Source organism: Rhinatrema bivittatum, chromosome 9 (assembly GCF_901001135.1).
Source record: "Rhinatrema bivittatum chromosome 9, aRhiBiv1.1, whole genome shotgun sequence".
Taxonomy (NCBI): domain Eukaryota; kingdom Metazoa; phylum Chordata; class Amphibia; order Gymnophiona; family Rhinatrematidae; genus Rhinatrema; species Rhinatrema bivittatum.
In genome coordinates this window covers 12,748,675-12,772,440 of record NC_042623.1, presented here as the reverse complement: position 1 = coordinate 12,772,440, position 23,766 = coordinate 12,748,675, and the positions used below count along the sequence as shown (strand labels likewise).

The 23,766-nt window shown below is 46.1% G+C and overlaps 1 protein-coding gene across 2 annotated transcripts in view; it reads left to right on the top strand.

Annotated features, from left to right (window-relative positions):
• CELF2 (CUGBP Elav-like family member 2) overlaps positions 1 to 23,766 on the top strand; it is a 653,507-nt gene that overhangs the window by 201,048 nt on the left and 428,693 nt on the right. Inside the window, exon 1 of one of the 2 annotated variants that reach the window (XM_029616667.1) lies at positions 22,283 to 22,306. The exons of the other annotated variant lie outside the window; for it this stretch is intronic. The gene's annotated coding sequence lies outside the window, so the exon portion shown is untranslated. Of the gene's footprint in view, positions 1 to 22,282; positions 22,307 to 23,766 lie in introns of those variants that run through there. 2 annotated transcript variants of the gene reach the window in all.

The window sequence follows — 23,766 nt, the reverse complement described above, 5'->3', positions numbered from 1 at the left end:
CGTGGAATTGGGATCCCAGGGTTGCTGTGGAGACAGAAACAGTAACGGAATTTAAGAAAGCCGGGGAGACGTGCATTGGCGGAGAAGTGAAAAGGGGTCTGTTGCATTGCACCAGGAGTGAAAATGGGCAGGCTGGCTGTGCCTAATGGTCCTTATCTGCTGTCTTATCCTACGGCAGTGGTAGGAAGAGCATTGCAAGGTTGTGCTATTACAATCAACTCCTTCTTCAGTCCCTCAAGAGCAGATGCAAGGGGGAAAAGTGATAAGGGCGGAGAAAGGAAGTGCAGGCTGTGGGGTAGCCAGATTGGTACCAGCAGGCTGGCAGCTCCATCAGTGCTGGCACTTGGTAGTGGCCAGCTTCTCCTAATTGAGCAACACTGGTTTTGGTAACTGTTTAGATTATTACAAAACTTGGTGGTGAGATATAGGAGGAGGGGTTGGGTGTTGTATTAAAGGATGTTTTTTTTCCCCCCCTGTTTTTACTTTTCATGGCTATTGATGGGATAACCGTATATTTATGTAATGGTAATAGGTTTTGATGAGGGTATATTTGTAGTGCTCTGCTTGAGTATGCAATGCATTTAAATAAATAAATAAATAAATATAGAATCATCTGTGGTCATCTACCAAGAATAATAGGAAGCTAATGAGGAAGGAAAAAAAAAATTGACGTGAAGAAGGAGCAATAATATCCTACGAGCAGGTGGCAGCTGGGATATATTCTTGAAATGTGGGCAGGTTGAAGGAGGCAATGAAAAATGACCCATTTATAAACTCTCAGTACTCCTATTACTGAACCATATGACAAATTATTTATAAAGAGACCATCATACCATGATGCCAACCACAACAAGGAAATGTCAGTAGGGCATAGTTTCAAAAAGGACCCTCTCCCAGTCTTCAATGTGAGGGTAATTGTAATGTAAAAATATGTATTCAGATTTTTCCTGGGCCTTGCACCGAGACCAATGATTATAAGTCAGGTGCTATGCCTTCTGACATTCATTTGTTGTGCTTGCATCATGGTATGAATTTGACATATGAATCAGTAATATGGTAATTGAGGGTTTCTAAATAGGTATTGTTGATCAATGTTTATAAAACGTTTTGGATATTTATATGTCATTAGAATATGATGGTATATTTTTCATTCAGGTTTCTCGACAGGTGGTATAATTTTGGCAAACCTTGTACAGGGGAAAGGATGCTCTAGAACAAGAGGTCACGTTACGAGAGTCCACGGAGGGGGTAGGCACACGAGGACCATCGGGAAAATATTTCTTCATGGAAAGGGTGGTAAATACACGGTTTGGCTCCCAAGTCAACGTGTTGGCGACAAATGCGGTCACAGAATTCCTGAAAAACCCGGGAGAAGCCCAGAGGATGTCACGTAGTAAAGAAACGAGGAGACAGTCCGAGTTCAAGGAGGGTCCACAGCATTGCACATGGACTGGAGAGGCCATACGGGCCTTATCTGCTGCTGTTTTGCATGTTTTTCTTTTCATTATCTCAGCTTTCTCTCTTATACCTGTCATTCGTCACTCTGCTTCCTGCTACGGAGAAGCTAAGGGGTCAGATTTCCAACAGGCTACATGGTTGCAAACTGTGGGGGCACTTTTAAGCAAGATTTGAAAGAGAAACCACTCTTGTTCTCTCCCATGTGAACGTGAGCAGCCACAAGCAAACTCCCCGCACTGAACGAGTCCCCTGCTGCTGGTGAACGGGGCCAAGTGGGGCCACACTAGCACACATGCATTTGAAAATTACACCTGCCTGCACTGTTTTACTCCTGCAGCCCACAGAAACCCCTTTTCTGCCATTCAAGAGGGCGGATTTTGGTCAGGCTGTTTTACCCAGCTACGTGCCGTTTGAAATTGTCCTCAGGGAGGGGCTGACGTCTGCAGCTGCTCCTTTGTGGGTGGAGATTTTCCAGCCCCCCACCCCAATCATTTCCTCTACCGCAGGTAAAAACACACACAAACCTTTACTGGCAGGCCGGGCGGGTTGGTTTTCAAAATCAGACTCTAAGTGACTTTCATTGAGGGAACCACAACGAGTGGTGAAACTGAACTGGCCTCCCTTGGTCCTTAGCTCTGATGACTTTCAAGTGTCCCCCTAACTGAAAATGAAAACTAATGTCAGTGTATTTAAAGGAAAAAAAAAAATTCAAGAGAGAAAAATGCTGAATGTCGGGGAGACCACAGAGCCTACAACCATAAAACTTTGTTGCAAGAGCCCACAGTGACGAGGACTTCTTGATTCCTATAGGGATGCAGACTAAGCCATGCGCTCATGAAGATCCTACGGGGACAAAGGTTTTTACGGGAGTAAAATGCTCTTAGCACACACACACAGTAACCCGCTCACCTTCTCTGTGCACAGAAAACTAAAGAACATATTACTGCACTCAGCTGGCCCACTTACGTGAAATCTGGCCTTCCGGGGTCATGGGAGATTGGATTTCCTTACTCTGTTAAGGTTGCCTGTTGAGAGGTCAAGAAGGATGTAGACTTTGCTGTATTATGCTCCCTGCAGTGCGTTACAGGTTGCTTTCCCACGGTGCAGCACTTGCCTCCTGACCCAAGACCTGTAGGATACCAACATCAACTAACTCGGTCATCAAGATCATTCGGGTATTTTGAAAATCCAGTTTTGAGCCGCTTTCAGCAATGGCACAGGATGTAGTCACAGGTCAAACAATCAAATGGACAAACTGATCTTGGAATCTTGCCATTTGCAATCGTATCCGGTGTTGCAAGCTAAGAAGCCAAAAGGGGGGGTTATAGGTGCCAGTCAGTAATACTGAAACATTTAGCATCCACCTCTGAGCAGATTCAGGATACTTTCCTCGTGTCACCTTGATTGTTGACATTATTATGCACTCTTGCACTGTCTTATTCTTGTATGAGAAGAAATCTAAAGGTGTGTTTATGATCTCATGATTGCTGTGGAAAACGGAACAAATACTCCTGGCGGAGGGCACAGGTCACCTAGGAGTACGTGCGGTAAGATTTTAGCCAATATTCTTTGTGACAGGGGAGAGTTGCTGACCATGTGCATTGGTCAGCAACTCTGATGAGCCTATCCTTTGGTCACACCAAAGGTCAGCCCTGGCAGCCAAAAGAAAGAACAGATTTACTGTTGAGCCAGGTGAAAGTGGATTTCTGGGAGCAAATTTCCAGAAACACACGAGTTTCTCCAGCAGGCTCATCCATGATCTGAGGATCCTTGCTGGGATAATCCCATTTTACCATAACACACTAGAAAAAAAAAAATACAAAGTTTAAACATTGTCAGATAACATCCTTGAGTTAGAAATGGTAGCACCGTAGATATCTTCTTGGTTTGCGTTTTGAAACCTTCCTTATGGCGTGAATCCATTTTGTAGCAGGATCTGAGGCTATAGTGGTGTCAGCTCGTCCTGTGCCCCTCCCCCCTCCCCCCCGGGTTGGAGCTCATTGCACTGCTGCTAGCATAGAATGGATGCTCCCGGTACCATCTCTTCAAGATTTCCAGTAATCATCCTCTCAGGCACTGTCATTTCACTGGACAACAAGTATTTCTTTAGCTTGCCGTGAGTCTTGTCATTTAAGCCCACAAACATACATTTAAAAATAAATAAATAAATAGTGGTTTGGAAGCAACGAAATCTGAAATATTGCACTGCCGTCAGCATGCAGCAAAAGACCTAACGCTGAAGCCTGGCCTACCGCCATTACAGTGCGTTGCTAAGGCGCATGAAGTTATCTGCTTTTGAACTGTGCACCAACCTTTGCCCACTGCTCTTAGGATGCCCAATAGGGGAATGAGCCGTACCGATGGCTAAGCTTTGCAGGAGTAGTTCAGATCAGGTGGCGCAGTCATTCCTAAAATTAATGTAGTCACGCTGGATTGCCCTTTGAAGTGTATGTTGGCACCTGGCTCCGGTATTAAATTAGATGCTCTGCCATCAAAATCATCTTTTGCCATAATTCCAAATAAAATGTGTTTGTTTATGTGATGAAATAAAATTGGATAAAATAACTTCAGGGAGAATGTGTAAAGCACTTCAAAATGGCTGACGTGAAAGCCAACTATGAGTTGGTAGCATTATTTTCAGCAATTAGATGCCCTTGTAACCCCTCCTCGGCAGGTAGGGGCCATAAACGTCTTTATAGTTCTTCAGGGCAGGGACACTTGGCCAGCTCTTCCTTTTGCCACTTTCCCCAGGGTGTGAATTCTTTATGTGGGGGAGAAGAGTTAATTTTCAGGGCCCAAGTGCTAGGGGTGACTGACTCCTTAATGTTGTCCCTGGGAGAAGGGGAATGTCCTTCACTCTACACTGCTGTGTGCCCAAATAATCACTCTGGAGTCACTGGGCTATTACATGGATGAGTAATAGGACAATAAATATGATTCCAGCAAGCACAGGCTTCCTTGTTTGTTTACAGTCCTTATTCTCTATCTGTGCAGGGCCAGGGAAGCGTCCAGAGTTCCAAGCTGGGCAGAGTTTCCGTAGTTGGCTGGGAGACCCCTTCCAAGCTCCTGTCTCTGCACAGAGCCCAAATCTCTCTCCCCCCAGGGGTTGAGGACTCGGTTAGCAGATCCTTCTCTGGATCCCTGATGGGAGGACTCCCTGGATGCAGATGACTAACCCTGCTCCAATGCAGGAAGGAACGGGCAGCGAAAAGCAAGCTTCCTCCTGGATCTCAAAACTCAATGCCCTTTTCCCTTTCAAAGCAGATTAACACCGGAGTTCCTCCTTGCAGCCAAGTCCCTGTCACCTCCGTGCTTGTTGAGGATTTGGAGGGCAGGTCTTCCCTAAGCTGCACAGCCCCAGAAACGGAGTCCCCCATTCCCCAAGCCCGGGTGGTCTACAGGCTCTCACAGGGCTCCTACCACGAAAAATCTTCAAACTCGAGAACAACCCAGAGGGATGTCCCAACCAGCTAGTGAGTAGTCTGGTAGGAAAACCCTCCTGACCCTGGTCAGGATCCCCAGGCTGGCTTAGCCTGCTTCCTCTGACTGGGCCTGAAGAATTCAAAGCTCCTCACCACCTCCTGACTCCAAAACTTAGAAGGGACGCCACCAGACTCTCGGGAGAGAGCTGTTCTAAAGCCTTTCAGAGGGACGGCCATTCCATATCCCACAAAGGGAGGGGCTGATTTTGAATGGTATCCCCCCCCCCCACACGCTAACCTATACTGTCTAGATCATTGGTTCTCAGCAGGTGTGTTGCGAGGTCCTGGGAGGTGTCGCAGGGCCAGCAGATGGCTGCCTCCTTATCAGTCCGGGTGGGAGTTGGTGGGTGACTTCTCTTACATTAGGCCTGATGGGCGGTGACTCTCACTTCCTTCTCTTCTTTCTGGCCCACTGGGAGGCTGTTTCCTCCTTCACCCAGATCAGAGTGAGACATTGCCAGCTCCTGCTGTTCTGGGCCTGATGGGATGCAAACTTTATCTTCCCCTGCTGAGTCTGGGAGTGATGCTGCGGATGATCTCTGCATCCTGTGGAGGGTGGAGGAAAGGAGGTTGGGGATACTGGGAAGATGAAGGTGGAATGGAGAGGGAGTGTGGGGGCTGCTGAGCAGGAAGGGATTGGAAACGGGAGTCAGGGTAGCTGAGAGGCAGGGAGATGGGATGAAGGGAGTGGGGAGAGTCAAACAGGAGAGAAGGAGCACAGAGAAGAGGATGAGGGTCAGGAATGCTGGGCAGGGATATGAGTATGAGTGGGTGATTGAAAGGGAGTAGTAATCGGGGGAAAAGTGAAGGATGATGGAGGGGGAGTGACGGGGTGCAAGAGCCATAATATGTCAGTTTGGGGAATGTGCATTTCTTCTCTCTTTGTACTTTGCTTAGTGTAGGAGGGTATGTATTTCTGTTTCTCTTTTTGAGGTTTCCATTCCAGATTTTGTCGCCACATTTGTAGTTTGTGGTCTCTTATTCTGTATTTGGTGAAGGTCGGCTCTGTACGTGTGACGGAGGTGTGAGGTATTTTACTAGTAGGCAGGGATTTGTATCAATCTTCTTTGTTGCGTTTTCTCACTCTCAGTAGGACATGCATTGGTGCTGCACTGCTGCCTCTTCATAGGAAGGGCTATTGCTGTTTGAGTTCTGGGAATTAGTGTTGCAATGGTATGGAGGTTTGCTACCCAGGTGCTGAGTGTTTTTATCTTTCAGGTTTTGTATTTTACAATGCGCCTGGTAGTAAGGGAGTTTGTGTCTCTGTTACTGAGATAGCACCAGAATCAGAATATCTTTTTTACATGGCGAGTTGTATTTGAAATATCCTAGATCTGCTCTGCATCCATTGTTTGGGGATGGGTTCCTGTGGATGCAGGGTATATGTGATGGTCAGGTGTATTTCGCCTGTAAGCATTATCTGCCAGGTGTGTCCCGACACTGAGCTAGATGACCTTAGGACTCACCCCGGCTGTCGGTTCAGGAGTAGTGCATGCCACGTACTCATTTATCTCTCATTCCCTGCTTTACCTATTCAGGTTCTCACACCTTGCGGAGGAGCCCAGCAGGGAGCTTGGCTGTTACGTGCTGAGAAAAATATTTCCGTTTCATTAGATGTATTATAATTTTGGTTAACATAATAACATTGTATGCCCGTGGGAGAGGAGGGTGCATCGAGTCGTCGCCATCAGATCAGTTGGCAGCTACACTGATGCTTTAATCGGATGTAGGCTCACGAGTCGTGGCAAGTCATTCTTACACACACCAGAATTTATAAACTGGGGCTGTCTTGCTTCGCCACCAGTTCCCTCTTCCTTGTGACCCCTGGCGAGAGTCCTTTCTGCGGGAGGGGGAGTGCGGGTTTGTTTTCCGTTGTCACTGCGTGGCTTGTTGGCTGAAATGGTGATGTGATGGCGCTTGGCTGAGACAGAGGAAACAGGACCCAGGTCCAACATCCATGTGAAACAAAGATTTACAGATGCGGGTCCTTTTCTCTCTGTGTGGGTGCCAGTGTCTCAGGTTCCTCACTCTCCTGAATGGAGAGTTTCAGTGTCCCAGGCTTTGGGGAGATCCTATGGTGTGAGGGAAATCCCTTAGAGGTCACAACAGTTCCACCCGTGTTACAGAAGACTTTAGAGAGTTACCCAGCCTGCATCCATGTCCCGGGCAGAAGATCTTCTCGTTTTCCAGCCTTGTTCCTTTTATTTTTCCTGTTTACGCCCTCTCAGTGGGAACGGTCCGAGGACTGAGCTGATACGGCCTCAGCCCAGTAGAGAAGGACCTCCTCAGAAACAAAGCCTGCAAAAATCTCTTAACAACATCCAGATCTTCTCTGTACTCTCAGGGTAGCCCCACACCGGCTGGATAGACCTGGCAGGGATTTCCCTTAACCAAATTCCTCCCCTACGGAGGGATTATAGGCCTCACATAGGCTACTAGACGAAAAGGGGCTAAAGGAAAAGCCGGCACCTGGTCTTCTCTCATTCCCTAATTATAAGCAGGGTCCTCCAGAGGAGGAGCTGAAAGCTAGGACCTAGGGTCCTCTAGGGGCCACTCGTAGGGCTATTCTAAATTAATAGCAGTGCGCGTGCGTGCTTACTAATTGCAAAGGTAAGATATTATCGGAGAAATGCTCCCAGTTGCAGAACAGTGGGCTATAGGAAAGAAAAGGGCAAATCAATAAGACTTGCTTCCTGCTAACCAAAAAGTTCATTTTAACACACGCTGGTAGATTTTAAAACGTGTGCACGCACACATGGTCATGCTGATTTTATAACATGCGTGCACCGGCGTGCACGTGTTATAAAATACGTGGGCCAATTTAGGAGCGGACTGGGAGGGAACTTTCCTACCCCCTACCTTAACCTCCCTTCCCCTTCCCCTCTCCTCCCCACCCTCTAAATCATCATCTTTTTTTTTTTTTTTTAACCTTTTTTACTTCGAGTTACTTCAGGGCCTGACCTGAAGTAACTTGCACGTGCCGGCAGCCGGCCAGCAAGCAAGGCTCTGGGACAACGATGAATGGTGCTGTCGCGGCACGCCCATGCCCACCCCCGACCCGCCACTAATTCACGTATTGCCACTTACGCACGTGGCCGGGCCCTTTTTAAAATGTGCGCAGGGCCCGGCCACGCACCTAAGGTGGTGATTTCTACGCACGTGGCCGATTTAAAATCCGGCCGACAGTGTTTAGTGTAATTCATCAAGTGTCTTCCCTTGGCCTCCTTGTTACATGTGTGTCACATAGACTCCTACGATATGCATGTCCGCCCCAGATAGACCACACGTGTCTGACTTTGTTATATGCAGTGTAGCATTCTGCTCTAGGCTGCCTTCATCCTCATCGCTCCCTCCAGTCCCCAGGTGCCAGTCTGGCCTCAGGAAGACTGCTGCCAGTTTGCTACCTACTGGGAGAATAAGTAGGAGAAAGAATGAGTCTGTATGCAGAGTGCCTGAGAGATGGTTTGTGTCCTTGTATGTCACATTTGTCTGGGAAAGTGAGAGTGGATAATTTGAGGGTGCTGCAGAATGTCTCAAAAAGACGGCATAAGGGTGCCATGAAGAGACAAGGAAGTCTGCGTGAGGAAGAGAGGGGATGATGTGAGAGAACAAGGGTCAGTGTGAGTGCTGCTGAGTGTTTGCAGAGAGAGCATGAGAACATACAGAGTGGCAGTGTGAGTGCACAGTGATTACGTGAGTGAATGGTGAATACCAGGAAGAGCACCCCCGTGTGAAAATCAAGCCATGGAAGAGATAGTGTCCTAGATGGTGGTAGGGAAAGAGCAATTAGCTTACCAAGAGAGAACAACAAAAGACTAAGATGTGAAAGACACCCTATGGAGAACAGAGGGGGACAGCATCACTCTGGAGCTAAAGAGGCATCTTAGCAGTGGGATCCTTACAGAGGGTGGTAGAGAAGAAAGAGATGGAGGTTTAAAAGGAAAATCACCAAGAACATGCAGAGGGACCGTTGCCATGAACAGATTGTTATAATCCTTTGTGTGCCAGGGACAGACAGACTGCTGCAGCCATCCAGAAATCTGTCTGTGTAACCAATCTACGACCTCTTTACAATGCCACATGACAACAGAGGGAATCTCTGTGATTCCTACCTTCTTTCATCATCTTTTAGGATTTCGTTGCTATTCATATTTTATTCATTTCCAGATGATCAACGATGCAGTGGCATTGCATAAAAAAAATAACCAGGAATAGCTTTAATGAATGCAAGTAGAGAATCCTGAAACTAGCAGTCCATGGACAAATGTTTGTATCAGGTCACGCATCTCCAGAGAATGATTTCTTTCCTGCAGCAAAATGCCAATGCAAACTGGAATCCAGAACGTTATGCCTTAGCAGTATTTACAAACCGATCTGCAGAGCGATCTAATTCCAGAATGAGCCTTGCGCACACAGATTGTGCAACCCAAGATATATAAACCTCTTACACACACTGTACAGAGAGAAGTTCATTGCATCGCAGAGGAGGTCACGACCACCCGCTACCTGCCCCCACCTGACACTAGCATTGCAGGAGGTACAATTCAGCAGAAATTCTTATTTTTCCAATTCTTTATATTTCTGCGGATAACACTGTTATCCATTCAGTCCATAACCTTGGAGTCATCTTTGACTCCTCTTTCTCTCTCTCCTTCTCTATACACATCCAAGACACTGCTAAATTGTGTCGGCACCAAAATCCGTCCATTCCTTTCTGAACACACTGCCAGAACTCCTTGCTTAGACCATTCCATCCTGCTCCTCATAGATCTCCAATTGAACCATCTCTCTCCACTACAATTTATTCAAAATTCAACCAAGTGACTTGTTTTTCACCAGTGTCACTACACTCATATAGCCACTCTTCTCAGGACACTACTTGGCTCCCTATCCACTTCCGCATACGGGTCAAGCTTCTTGTACTCACATCAAAGTGCACTCAGTCTTCAGCTCCTCACCACCTCTTCCCGTACCTCTCCCTTCCAGCTTCCTTGTGAACTGTGGTCATTGGGCAGGTCCCTCCTGTCTGTGCTCTTCTGTTCCACTGCCAACTTCAGACTCTTCTCTTTCCACCATGCTGTGTCATACGCCTGGAATAGACTTTCTGAGTTGGTGTATCATATTCCCCCTCTGATCTAATTCAGATTTCATCTAAAATCCTTCCATGTTGAGACTGCTTTTCCATCTTAACGCTTGATTCTCCTGATCACCGCCTTATTGCTTTTAATCAGTTTCATAATAAATTAATTTCCTAAAGTCTCTTTGATCCTGTATGTTTTCCTTGACTAGATAAGCTCTATGGCGAAGGGACTGCTTTATATATGTATTTATACAGTGCTGCATACATTGAGTAGTGCTATAGAAATGGCAAGTAGCAGCAGCAGTAGTAGTAAGCTGTGCCCTGTTGGAGAACTCTTCAATGAGGCCATAAGCAGTAGGACTTCACCTGCATGCGTGTTGCTTCACATGGAAGTGATACCATTTTTAAATAATGTATTTATTTATACAGTTAGACAGTTGTAGCTTGATACCATGGTAGACTCATGGTCTGATGCCATTTCACAGTGCACGTCATCCAATCTAGTGGGCTTCACCACCACCCCTCCTTGCCAAAATTCTTGCAATGCTGCCACAAGGTTGAGGCGCCTTTGTTACAATTAAATGTTCACATAATTTGGTCATACTTAAATTGTTATTGAGGCCTAATATTGCAGGGTCTGCAATTGGTAAAGAATTGCAATTTAAGCAGGACCTTGCCAGTTAGCTGCTTCCCTTAATTTTGTCTGTCTTGTCTGCTGCGTGGCTGTAATTATTTGAAGGACCCTAATAATACTATATGCTGGTGCAGTAAAGCAAAGACATGAACTTATATATCCAATAATAGCATTTTGTGTTCCTTCTACTCCACAAGCATTTTTCCGTCCCAAATTAAAGACCCATAAGCACGTTCTTTTCAATCTTTGTACATTCCGTAGACAAGGTGCCTTCGTTTAACAAGCATTACAAAAATGATTGGCTTTTTAATAGCATTCAATAATTAAAGGAGAGCCCTACTGCAACAAATGCATTCATTTGATTTTATAATCTGTATTTTTTTTCAGAATTCCTTCCATAAATGTTGCAGTAACTATAAGCTTTTCTAACCTTAGTAGAGCATGCAATATACTCATTAGAACTCATATCGATCTTAAGCATATTATCCTTCATGTAAAATGTCTGTTCTCAGTCTGTCAAATGAATCAGTCGTATTGCTTTGACTCTGCCTCTTTCTTGAGTCAGTCCACTAGTTTTCAACTCTTAGGAATGGTCTTAGCAGGCTATGAGTTAGGTGCATGACTTCCAGAGTCTTCTCTGTCATGACCTTTGACAAATAACTTGATTGCCCTCTTTGTCTGGAACCCATCTGAAAACAAGAAATTTTCCTAACCTGACTTCACCGGTCAACAAATGACTTTTCAGACTCCCTTTACTCATTTTCAGCAGATTCCTACTTCTGAAGCTCCCTTCCCTCTCCATTTGCCAGTCCTTCTCTCCTACCTCAAAACATGGTGGGAAAACATGGTGGGAAAAGTAATGGAGTCACTGCTGAAAGAGAGAATAGTGAACTATCTACAGTCCGGAGAATTGATGGACCAGAGGCAACATGGATTCACCAGGGGAAGATCCTGTCAGACAAATCTGATTAACTTTTTTGACTGGGTAACCAAGGAATTGGATCGAGGAAGAGCGCTTGATATCATATACTTGGATTTCAGCAAAGCTTTTGATACGGTTCCGCACAGGAGACTGCTGAGTAAAACGAGAAGCTTAGGAGTGAGGGCCGAGGTGGTGACCTGGATTGCAAATTGGCTGACGGACAGAAGACAATGTGTGATGGTAAATGGAACCTTCTCTGAAGAGAGAGCGGTTTTAAGTGGTGTGCCGCAAGGATCGGTGTTGGGACCGGTCCTGTTCAATATCTTTGTGAGCGACATTGCGGACGGGATAGAAGGTAAGGTTTGTCTTTTTGCGGATGACACGAAGATCAGCAACAGAGTGGACACGCCGGAAGGAGTGGAGAGAATGAGACGGGATCTAAAGAAACTGGAAGAGTGGTCGAAGATATGGCAGCTCAGATTCAATGCCAAGAAGTGCAAAGTCATATGGGGAGTGGAAACCCGAATGAACTGTATTCGATGGGGGGGGAAAAGCTGATGTGCACGGAGCAAGAGAGGGACCTTGGGGTGATAGGGGTAGATTTTCAGAGCCCTGCTCGCCTAAATCCGCCCAAAACCGGGCGGATTTAGGCGAGCAGGGCCCTGCGCGCCGGGAAGCCTATTTTACATAGGCCTCCCGGCGCGCGCAGAGCCCCGGGACTCGCGTAAGTCCCGGGGTTCTCGGAGGGGGGCGTGTCGGGGGGCGGGCCCGGTCGTCGCGGCGTTCCGGGGGCGTGTCGGCAGCGTTTTGGGGGCGGGTACGGGGCGTGGCTACGGCCCGGGGGCGTGGCCGTGCCCTCCGTACCCGCCCCCAGGTCGCGGCCCGGCGCGCAGCAGGCCCGCTGGCGCGCGGGGATTTACGTCTCCCTCCGGGAGGCGTAAATCCCCCGACAAAGGTAAGGGGGGGGGTGTAGACAGGGCCGGGCGGGTGGGTTAGGTAGGGGAAGGGAGGGGAAGGTGAGGGGAGGGCAAAGGAAAGTTCCCTCCAAGGCCGCTCCGATTTCGGAGCGGCCTTGGAGGGAACGGGGGGAGGCAGCGCGGCTCGGCGCGCGCAGGCTATACAAAATCGATAGCCTTGCGCGCGCCGATCCAGGATTTTAGTGGATACGCGCGGCTCCGCGCGTATCTACTAAAATCCAGCATACTTTTGCTTGAGTCTGATGCGCAAGCAAAAGTAGGCTGATCGCGCTTCTTTTAAAATCTACCCCATAGTGTCTAATGATATGAAGTCTGCGAAACATTGCGACAAGGCGATAGCAAAAGCCAGAAGAATGCTGGGCTGCATAGAGAGAGGAATATCGAGTAAGAAAAGGGAAGTGATTATTCCCTTGTACAGGTCCTTGGTGAGGCCTCACCTGGAGTACTGTGTTCAGTTCTGGAGACCGTATCTACAAAAAGACAAAGACAAGATGGAAGCGGTACAGAGAAGGGCGACCAGGAAGGTGGAGGATCTTCATCGCATGACGTACGAGGAGAGATTGAAGAATCTAAATATGTACACCCTGGAGGAAAGGAGGAGCAGAGGTGATATGATACAGACTTTCAGATACTTGAAAGGTTTTAATGATCCAAAGACAACGACAAACCTGTTCCGTAGGAAAAAAATCAGCAGAACCAGGGGTCACGATTTGAAGCTCCAGGGAGGAAGATTCAGAACCAATGTCAGGAAGTATTTCTTCACGGAGAGGGTGGTGGACGCCTGGAATGCCCTTCCGGAGGATGTGGTGAAGACCAGAACTGTGAAGGACTTCAAAGGGGCGTGGGATAAACACTGTGGATCCATAAAGTCAAGAGGCCGCCAATGAAGAGTGGGTGACTCACCAGAATGACAGCTACTGCCTGGAGACAATACCCTTATTCAATAAACATACACATGCTTACTGTGACTCCAACATCGCTCTAAGCTTCAACAGCAGGAGGAAATGTGGAAAAATGGATTTACACTCACAAAGAGGGGAGTAGCTGGCTTGTTACGGCGGTTACTACCCCAAACCAAATAAGCCTGATACTTCACCTTCAATGCATATACAGCATAGTTCTCTGCTTCAACGACAGGGGAGAAGAAAAAAGGGTTCGCACTCACAAAGCGGGGAGTAGCTGGCTTGTTACGGCGGTTACTACCCCAAACCAAATGTGTCTGATACTTCACTTTCGATGCATATCCAGCATGGCTCTCTGCTTCAACGGCATGGGAGAAGACTGATACATCACGCATTTCCAGCATAGCTCCCTGCTTCAACAGCAGGGGAGAAGAAAATCAACCAATAAGGACTGTATAACATAGTCTGGGTAAAACAAATAAGCATGGGTGTAGCTTGCTTATTGCGGCGGTTACTACCCCTACTACCCCTAACTAATCAAGCTAGATATTTCAATGGTGGGGGTGGAAGGTAAATAGAACCAAGAGCTAAGAGAAACAGATAAGTATGAGAGAAAAAATGTGTGAAGCTTGCTGGGCAGACTGGATGGGCCGTTTGGTCTTCTTCTGCCGTCATTTCTATGTTTCTATATTACTTTCTGCAGACTTCCGTGGCTTGCCTTGTACAAAATGTATCCCTGCTGCATTCGTATTTTCTGTTGTGGTCTTTGGGCTAGGGCAGTGGTTCTCATTCTGATTCTCAGAACCTGCCTGACCAGTTTGATTTCCAAGACATCACTATGAATATGAATATTCAGATATATCCCATGCAAGTATATATCACTCGTATTTAGGGTGAGTGTTCTGAAAACCAGGCGGACCAGAATAGTTACAAGGACCAGCTTGCCATCCGCTGGCCTAGAGACTTCCATATATTTGTTTGGGGGGTAGGGTCGTGTTTCTGTTCATCGTTTTTGTTAACCCTGCGATTTTTGACTGCTTATCTCCTTTCTCTTTTAAAGTGCTGTGTACTTTGATGGGGCTCTAAAAATAGAAATAACGCTTTTAGGAATCGAAGTGGATTCTTTGACATTGGTAATAACTTTTGCTGGACTTACATGAGAATTATCCAAAGATGATGACAATCATGAATTTCTAGACCACCTTTGGATGTTCTTGCAGGGCTGAAGGAAGGAAGCATCTCTACCTTCAGAGGGTGTCAGAGTGGAAATGCTGCCATTGGGATCTTCAGGGGATATCACATGGTGATTCAGTTAACATTAATTAGCAATCTTGGATGATTGTAGTTCTGTGGACATGATGATGATGGTGAAAAAATCAAGAGCTCTGTAAGATATCAAAGCTGTAGCTAGCCGTAGGCGCCATCCACTGGGAACGCTGTTACGCTCTCACAATGTGGCTGAAAAGCCTCCCATCATCCCTCTATAGCTCTGCTTCCTGGGCTATGAAGAGCTGCTGCACCTGCTCCTGGTGTCCGCTCTCCTCTCAGGGCCATCCTTGGAGGGGGCTGGTAGTCAGCCTGTACAAGCACTTCTCCCCGCCCTCCTCCGCTCCGCAGTTAGAAGCAGCATGGCCCGCGGGGCCACAGTAATCATTGTTGGCCTTTCCCCTTCAGTTGGCAGCAGGAAAAGCAGAGCAGCCCCGCAGAACGAAGCATTGGCTTCCCCGCTCCCCTTTGGCAACTAGGAGCAGGAAGACAAACTGCAGGGCCTGCGGTACCGCAAGAAGCGTTGTTGGCCTCCCCCCCAGTCAGGAGCAGGAGGGATTGTGCAGTACACAAGCTGCAAAATGACGCATCTGTTTCCCCCTCCCCTCCGGCAGCCGCAATGCCAGAAGAAGCGTTATCGAAGCACCGTCTGCTTTCCTCCTCCTCCTCCCCTCCCCATAGTCAGAAGCAGGAGCAGTGGTGGGAGGTCAGAAGAAAGAAAAAATCTTCTGGGCTGAAAGAAGAAGCTTCTGTTGCTGCTTCTTTTACTTTCAAAGGGGAGAAACCAGTGAGAAAGCATGTCTGCGTGTGTGTGTTACTGAGCACATGAGCAGTGAGCATGTGTATGTGTGACGAGCTTGTGAGAAGCGAGTGTGTGTGTGTGACAAGTGAGTCTGTGACTGAGCATATGAGAAAACAAACATGTGAATGTGTGTGATTGAGCATATGTTTGTTTGTTTACTTGATTAATTGCAATTACAAATATAAAACAAAGTGATATACAAATAAAATTAGCAAAACTAAATTTAAAACTAGCAAAAACATAGCATAGAACATATAAAAAAAAAATTAAAAAGGCAAAACATAATACAACAAAATGATAAAATAACACCACAAGTCAGGTCAATATACATAAATAAGATAAAAAATAAAATGAGTAAAACAATACAAAAGAAAGAAATATAACCGGAAAAGCAGGAAATCAGGCCAGGTAGAAACAAAATGTGGGAAGACGTGTACAAGCAAGTCCAGGTATTACTCAGATGTGGAAAATCTTGTACAAGCAAGTAAGATTTAAATGCTTTCCTAAATTTTAAGAACTTTCTCCAGACGAATGTTGAGAGGTAAGGAGTTCCAAAGACAAGGGGATAAATAAGAAAAGCAAATAGCTCTAGAACGTTCAAAACAAATGTTTTGAGCAGAGGGCAGCACTAGACATTCTTGTTGCGAAGACCGTGGCAGGCGAGAAGGAAGCTTGAAAGTAAGGCATCCAGTTTTACATTGTATATGAAGGGACACTGGAAACCAGTGTAAATCAACCAAAAGCGGAGTAGTGTGATCGTATTTAGATTTATAAAAATTGACCTTTGCAGCAGTGTTCGGTGCCAGTTGAAGCTGTTTAAGTTGGGTTGTTGATGACCATGTAATAAAGCATTACAGTGGTCCAGTCTAGACAGAACAAGGAAATGAGTTAAAATTTTAAAAATCAGAACTTGTCCAAAAAAGGCCTTGAGAACGCTGGAAATATGTTCAGAGAAAATGAGCTGGCTATGAAAAGTAATGCCTAATGTAGTGACCATATTCTTGACCGGAATGGCAGAGCAGTAGGGAGAGAAGTACGAGTAATCCCAATGGCTTCAGATTTTAAAGGACTGACCTTAAGCTTAGAAGAATGTAACTGGTTTTGGCTTAAAACTAGCAAGAACCTGAATATCATCAGTGTAGAAATACCCAGAGAAGCCTAAATTAAATGACAAGAGGGGAAAGATACAGATTGAAGAGTACAGGAGAAAGAATTGAACCTTGAGGCACTCCACCAAGAAGGGCTTAGTCACATTTTACACTCTCTCTCTCTCACATGCTCAGTCACATATGCTCGCTTTCTAGTTTGTCTTGATCTCAGCGCTGCCTTTGATACGGTTGACCATCAGCTTCTGCTCAATCGACTGATTTTGGTATTACAGAAAACTTTCTACAATGGTTCAAATCTTTCTTAGAACAATGCACTTCTAGCGTTAGTTGGGATTGTAATGCTAGATGCGCATTGTTCTAAGAAAGATTTGAACCATTATAGAAAGTATAAAAGGAAAGACTTTCCTTTTATTACGTGACTAAGATATATACCGCATTAAGAGTGGTGTTCGTGTTTTCAAAACATCAATTACACTCTGTTTTGCAAAGTGACTGCTTCCATGTTGAGTCAACCCACTATAATTCCAATTAATATGATGTAAAGTTCTCGTATTATTCATATGAGACAATACAAGCCACCATTGGTACAGTAGCCCCTGAGGCAGCTCCTGCGAGAGCGAAACTCGGCCAGAGTCGGGCTAACACCAATAAAGAATCCCAAATTATACCGATCACTACAGTTTGTCCTGTTTTCCAGCATTATTGATCGGCTTCTGATTTGTTTCTTGGGTCCTACCCAATTGTCTGCAAGTTTCTATTTATACTTTTTGGTCTCTTTATTCTTTATTTGGTGAGGGTCTGTCTGTGTTCTGTATGTGTGACAGAGATGAGTTATTCTGCTACTGTGTAATTTCTGTATAGGGACCTATAGCAGCCTGGCTTGTTCTCTTTTCCTAATAGGAAGTGTATTGGTGTTTTAGAGCCTGATGTAATATTTATAGTGTTGCCTTTTCATAGGTAGGGTTGTTACTGTATCAGGCCGATCCAATAAATGTGCACAGAAAACAGATGCTCAGTGGAGAGTGCCCACTTTCCTAATACGCGACCAGCCACCTCTCCTGGGCACGCAATCGAATATTTGAATGAGGGGTCACGCTAAAAAGGAGGCGTCCCCAGCGCCTCCGAGGCGTCGGGCATACAGGAGAGGTGGCTGTCAAACGGGCTGGGAAAACAGAAGCTCGATCTACAAGCATCCATTTTCTCCTGCTACCGGCATACACATGCACAAGATACACGCCCTGTGTATTGGACGTCCAGATTTTTGTTTTTTTCAAAGACTTGTTTTTTTTAAAGAAATCACTGCTTTATTTGGTTTTTCCTACTTAGTATCGCTGATACTATTAGGAGGAATCCAAAGAAAGCAGGATTTTTCTTTTTTTTTCAATGTGCCCTGGAGCGTGGCATACATTAACGCCAGCGTTGCAAGGGCGCGTTGGCTGCGGGGACAATTTTTTGGTTCATGGGGATTGGCTAATGACCTCATCTACATGGAATTTACAATTGATGAGCGCGTATTGGATAGGGGGTTATGGACGCACATCCAATTGCATGTGAAACCGAGCGCAGCGGCTAGCGCACGGTATTGGATCGGCCTGTTGGCAGTTAGTGCTGATTTTGTATGGGAGTTTACTATATTATAATTTCAGGGCCAAGCGCACACCCAACACGCCATTGCTTTAATACCATATGGGTTTCAAATGTATTTTCTTTTCCTTTTTAGCAGGAATTTCTGATTGGCACCACAATAGTGCATGGAAATATAATATACGTGTTGTAAGAAGTAATCTTAGTCTTAGAAGAATGTTTTCATATAAAATCTTATGCATAATTTTTAATTGTATGTGGGGAGGGCGTGACATGGGGGGGGGGGGGGAGACTGGAGCTGACGAGCAAGGTGCTGGGCTTTCATTTTGAAATTCCTGCACGTGCTTTACGGGGCTGACTTTGTATTTGATACAGAGCAGGTGCAAAGTCCGTGGGCAGTGATGTACATCGGATACGTCTGATCATACTGAATCCTCTCATCTATCCGTAAGCTACAGATACAAATGTTCTGCCTGCTCATTATTTCAACATTGGGATCCTGACTAGTTTAAATATGGCGAGCAATATTTGATGCCTGTTTGTGAACCTTCTGATGGTCCCAAGTTTCAATATGAATGTCATTCTGTACCCCGATGAGAGTTGTAGATAGAGTTTTATAAATAAGACTCACGGCGCCAGGATTCCCGTTCTGGTTCCGAATGAGCTGCCACTGCTATTAATTGCATCAGTAGCATGGGATCTTCTTGGTGTTTGGGTAATTGCCAGGTTCTTGTGGCCTGGTTTGGCCTCTGTTGGAAACAGGATGCTGGGCCTGATGGACCCTTGGTCTGACCCAGCATGGCAATTTCTTATGTTCTTATGTAACCCTCGAGGAGTAGGAGGAATTCAAGCCCCGCCACGTCACAGTCACCCAGCTGGTGGTGCTCCGTTTCATTTGGCCATAGGTGCCAAATGGCCTGGCTACGGCTCTGTAAGATGTTTTTGTGGGTGTGTGACTGGGGGATTTGGAACATCCCGTGCCGGAAAAGATTAGAAATCCTTGCACACTTTTAATATGGTTTGGGGCTTTTTAACATTTTTAAAAGCTGCTTTTGAGTTTTGGTGGGCACACACGAGCTCAACTTGTGCGCATATCTCTCGATTTTAGCACACACCGGAAAATCTACCTCTAAGATGGTAAAATGAACACGCGCCCACCTGCACTGTAATTTTAAATTGTCCGCGCAAGCATGCGTATATAATGCAAAATGAGCCCAGCGCGCGTATGTGTGCTCCTAATTTGAAGCGATTACGCGAGGAAACATTCACGTGGCTTTCCTTGGTACTTCTCGGCTTTTTCACGCGCACATGAAGAAAATAACCAGTTTGACTACTTGGTCCACCAGTTTGCCCAGTCTAGCTCTAGGTCATTAAGCCCCCTCACCCAGTCAGTTTTTTGGCTGTAACGAGTTTTACTCTGCCTTACACCTGATAAAGAGCAGAAATAAATATGTGTAGGTAGCAGCCCGATGCGCGCTGCATTCGCCGGTTTTAAAATCGTGATTTACGTAAATGGTGGCCCCGTCCTGGAATGCCCCTAACCCACCTCCTTTTTTACACGCGTTCTGGCGCACGCGCATAATTTGCCAGTGAGCGCTTGGCCCATATGTTCGTGTATCTGGCCGTTTTAGGCAACTCTTTAAAAATTCACCCCACAGTTGATACGTATAGATGTGCACCATCCTTCCAGGTGAGGCAAATCTGTGCTTAAATATTCACTTCCCAAATCCTCTCCCTGCCTCCCACCCATCCAAACGAAAATCTGCTAAGGCAACAACTTAGGTGTCAATTCCTCCTTCTCACCCCAAATCCCAGTCGATCAAGTGAACCCCTGGTCCTGGTAATCCCCATCTCTCTTCCTGTTAAGAAAAGAATTACTGGGAAGCCAACATGAATTCAGCAAAGGGTAGTCTTGCCTTACCAATCTAATAGAATATTTTGAAGGTGTAAAGATGTAGATAAGGACAAACTGGTCGATGCAGTGTATCTGGATTTTTAGAAGGCAATTGACAAAAGTTCCTCATGAGAGACTCCTCAGTAAATTAAAAAATCATGAGACTGGAGGTGATGTCTACTGCAGTTTGGTTTAAGAGGTAAGAAACAGATTTGGACTGAATGGTCAGTTTTCCCAATGGAGAGAGGGGAATAATGAAGCTGTACTGAAACCAGCACTGTCTAAAATTTACATAAATGATCTGGAAAGGGGACCTACGCACAAGGTGGCCAGATCTGCCGGTGACACAAAATTATTCAAAATTGTTAAAACACAAGCGGGCTGGGAAGAACTGCGGAAGGACCTTGCCAGACTGGGGAATTGGGCAGCTAGATCAAATTTAATGCAGACAAGTGCAGTGTGATGCACAGCGGGAAATATAATCCTAAGCGGAGGTACACAATATTGCCTTCTGCATCAGGAGTCACCACCCAGGCAAAGAATCGGTGTCATTGTAACAATACATAGAAATCTTCAATTCCGTGTGCAACAGCGGTCAAAAAAGCAAACTAGAGGGAACATTGATATATATATATAGCAATCAACACGCCACCCATGCATATACAGAGAATAAAAGAGAATATCACAATGCCTCTGTATCGCTCCATGGTGCGACCTCATCTTGAGTACTGTGTGCAGTTCTGGTCACCACATCTCAAGAAAGATATAGCAGAATTAGAAACTGTACAGAGAAGGGCGACCAAGATGATAAAGGATATGAAACAATTCCCCTGTGAAGAAAGGCTAAAGAGGTTAGGACTCTTCATCTGGGGCAGAGAAGGCAGAGAGGCTATGATGGAGATTTATAAAATCATGAATGGGGTGGAACATGTAAATAGGGAATGCTTGTTTACCCTTTCACTTGGTACTAAGACTAGGGGATACTCTGTGCATTTCAGGCTGTGAAATTTGTTCCCAGAGGATGTGGTCAAGGCATCTGGCATATCTGAGTGTTGTTTCCTTTGGGAGAGGACCCTTAAGGCCTCATGAGAAAGCGGCCTGGAACTGGAAATTGAGAAAGGGCTCACTTTTCCCCAAATGTAATGTCTGGTTTTGCTTTTGGATGAAGGCAGCTTTCATTCACACTTCCTTCCTTCATCATTGATGGGTAGATGGTGAAAATAAAACCAGAGTTCCTAGGTTCCAGGGACTCTGTGTTTTAACACCTAAAAGGAGCTTGGGCGTCTCTCACCCGGAGCGATGCATAGGCCCGTGCAAAGCCCCTGAAGAAACAAATCTTCCTTCATTCCGGAGAAGAGAAGTTATTGTCAGAGAAGACCAGTGGCACCCATTAGGTGCTATCCACTTATGTATCATCCAGATACTGAAGAGAGGCATCTTCTAGGTACCAGCAAGGACTGTGAAGGCGATGGATAAGAAGTAAATCCTTTATTATTGAGGCATGGCTCCTTAAGGTAAGTCATGGTAACTGCGCCAAATTCCCCAGAATCCTCAAGTCTGGGAGGCAGCTTGTAAACTACCTGTACACTTGCAAAGGATCAGGAATAAAGGAACAAATGAAGTCCAATAACAGAACAACAGAGATACTGAAGAGCCAAACAGGTACGTGGAATGGGTGGCACGAGGCCTTCCGCCCGCGCCAGCCTGTGTTAGCCCCGCTCTGGGCCTTGGAGCGAGGTCTCTGTGCCCTCTGACGGGAGATCTTGGGGCTCGTGGTGTAGGTGGCCCTGGGCTCCTCCGCGAGGACCCTCGGCCCAGGGCTTGCATCCGTTAGCCGGGCGCTGGGCCCTGGCAGCGAAGAGCACAGGTCTGGGTTTACTCTCTGGTATGGGCCGGGCTCCCGGGAATCTTTTGCCCTGGCCCCCCAAAATGGCGGGGTCTCCTAGGAGGCCCGGGCCCCTTACTGTGAGGGCGAGGGTTGCCCGCGCGCCGAGCTGCCGGGGGGCCCCCCGAGGGGCGCTTTGTGCGCGGCGTTCCCGGCTTTTGTTTTCGCACGCGGCAGGGACGCCCTGGCGAGAGCGCGCGCTCGGGTCCCGGCTTTTGTTGCCGATCTCTCGCGCTCTCTCTCTCCGCTGCAGAAAGCATGCGCTGTCCCAAAGCCGCTGCTCCGAGGAGACATGAGGAGCTGCCCTTCAGGTACGGCCCGGGCTCGCAGCCCCCTCAGTGCGCCCCCTGGCCGGCCGGGGTCGCCTTGCAAACCTCGCGCTCGGGGAGGGGGAGGGGATCGGCGTCCGGCTTTGAAAAATGCGGTCTTTTGTTTCTCGGCGAGCAAACGGCGGAGCCCTGACAATGGGACAGGAGAACAATGGAGATGTCAAACTGGCTTAATTCATGACTGAGGCTGGCTCGTCCCTCCGTAGTATTATTATTATTATTATTATTATTCCTACTTCTGTAATCGCCTTTCTCTGCACTGGATGTGCCGAAGGACTTTTTGCGCCGCTTGCTTCTGTGATTTTATTTTATTTTTGTTCTATTTGATGGGTCCGTAGCACACAATAATTATGTCTCTCGGACTGAGCTAGAGATTTATAACCCAGCTCGCCATTAACTACTGGCAAAAACTTATTGATTTAGAATGGACGTAATAAGATAAATCTAGCAAATACCTCGCTGCCCAGCAGTCCGGTGCAGTATTTCAAGTTGCATAATTTTCGCTTTGACATTTGCTGTAGACGGTATTCCAGATTATTTACCTTAATAGGGGGTCATTTACAAAAGCTGCGAGGGGCTATAATTATGCAAAAGTTGATTTCCAGGATTGGTTTCAGTAGTAGCCCTAACCCTAAGCATGAACAGATCTGGCCTTTTTAACTTGCCAGCTGTTAAGTGATCTCAATGCGATCCAGAAAGACAGACGGAATTTTCTTAATAGTTAGAATCCATAAGGAACAATCAGGTTAGAAATGTCGTTTTGTTCACTGATTTTTGTAAATCTTGTTCGTGCAATACGGCCAGGATGCTGCTCTTGCAAACTGTTTGAATTGTTGGGGAACCCGAGATCTTTCTTAAGCATTGGGTTGAATGTGTACTCATATGACTGCATTCCTTCATCTCTGAAGTTACCACCCCAGCATTTGATGGGGGAAATGTCTGAAATTACCAGCATAGGCATCCCAGAGTTAACAGGGAAGCCAATACTCATTTCAAAGGGTCCCAGGTTTTAAAGGCTGCCTTCATTTACTTAACACAGGTCACTTTTTGCTTTGTTTGCTCCACATTTATTATAATTGTAAGAGGCATTGTATCACTTTTTTTTTTTTTTAGATGTTTTTAAATGTAGCACCCAGATTAAATAAATCGGTGTAAAACATACCTAGGAAAGCATTCCTAGAAACAGGCTCAGCTGAGATGGAGAAAGTTTTTCTTATTTCACAGATGACAAAATCATTAGCAAAAAGAAAAAAATTAGCAATGTAAAACTGGAATATGCATTTCAGTGCATGAATTCCATTTAATATTTAATCCGTCTCAGTTGCTACATCTTTTCCTTGCTCACTAGTCTGATTACAGAGGGTTGCCAGACCTGTACTAGAGGTGTACTATTCAGTTCCTCAAGAGAAGTCAAGGCAAATACTTGGTAGAGATCTTTTGTC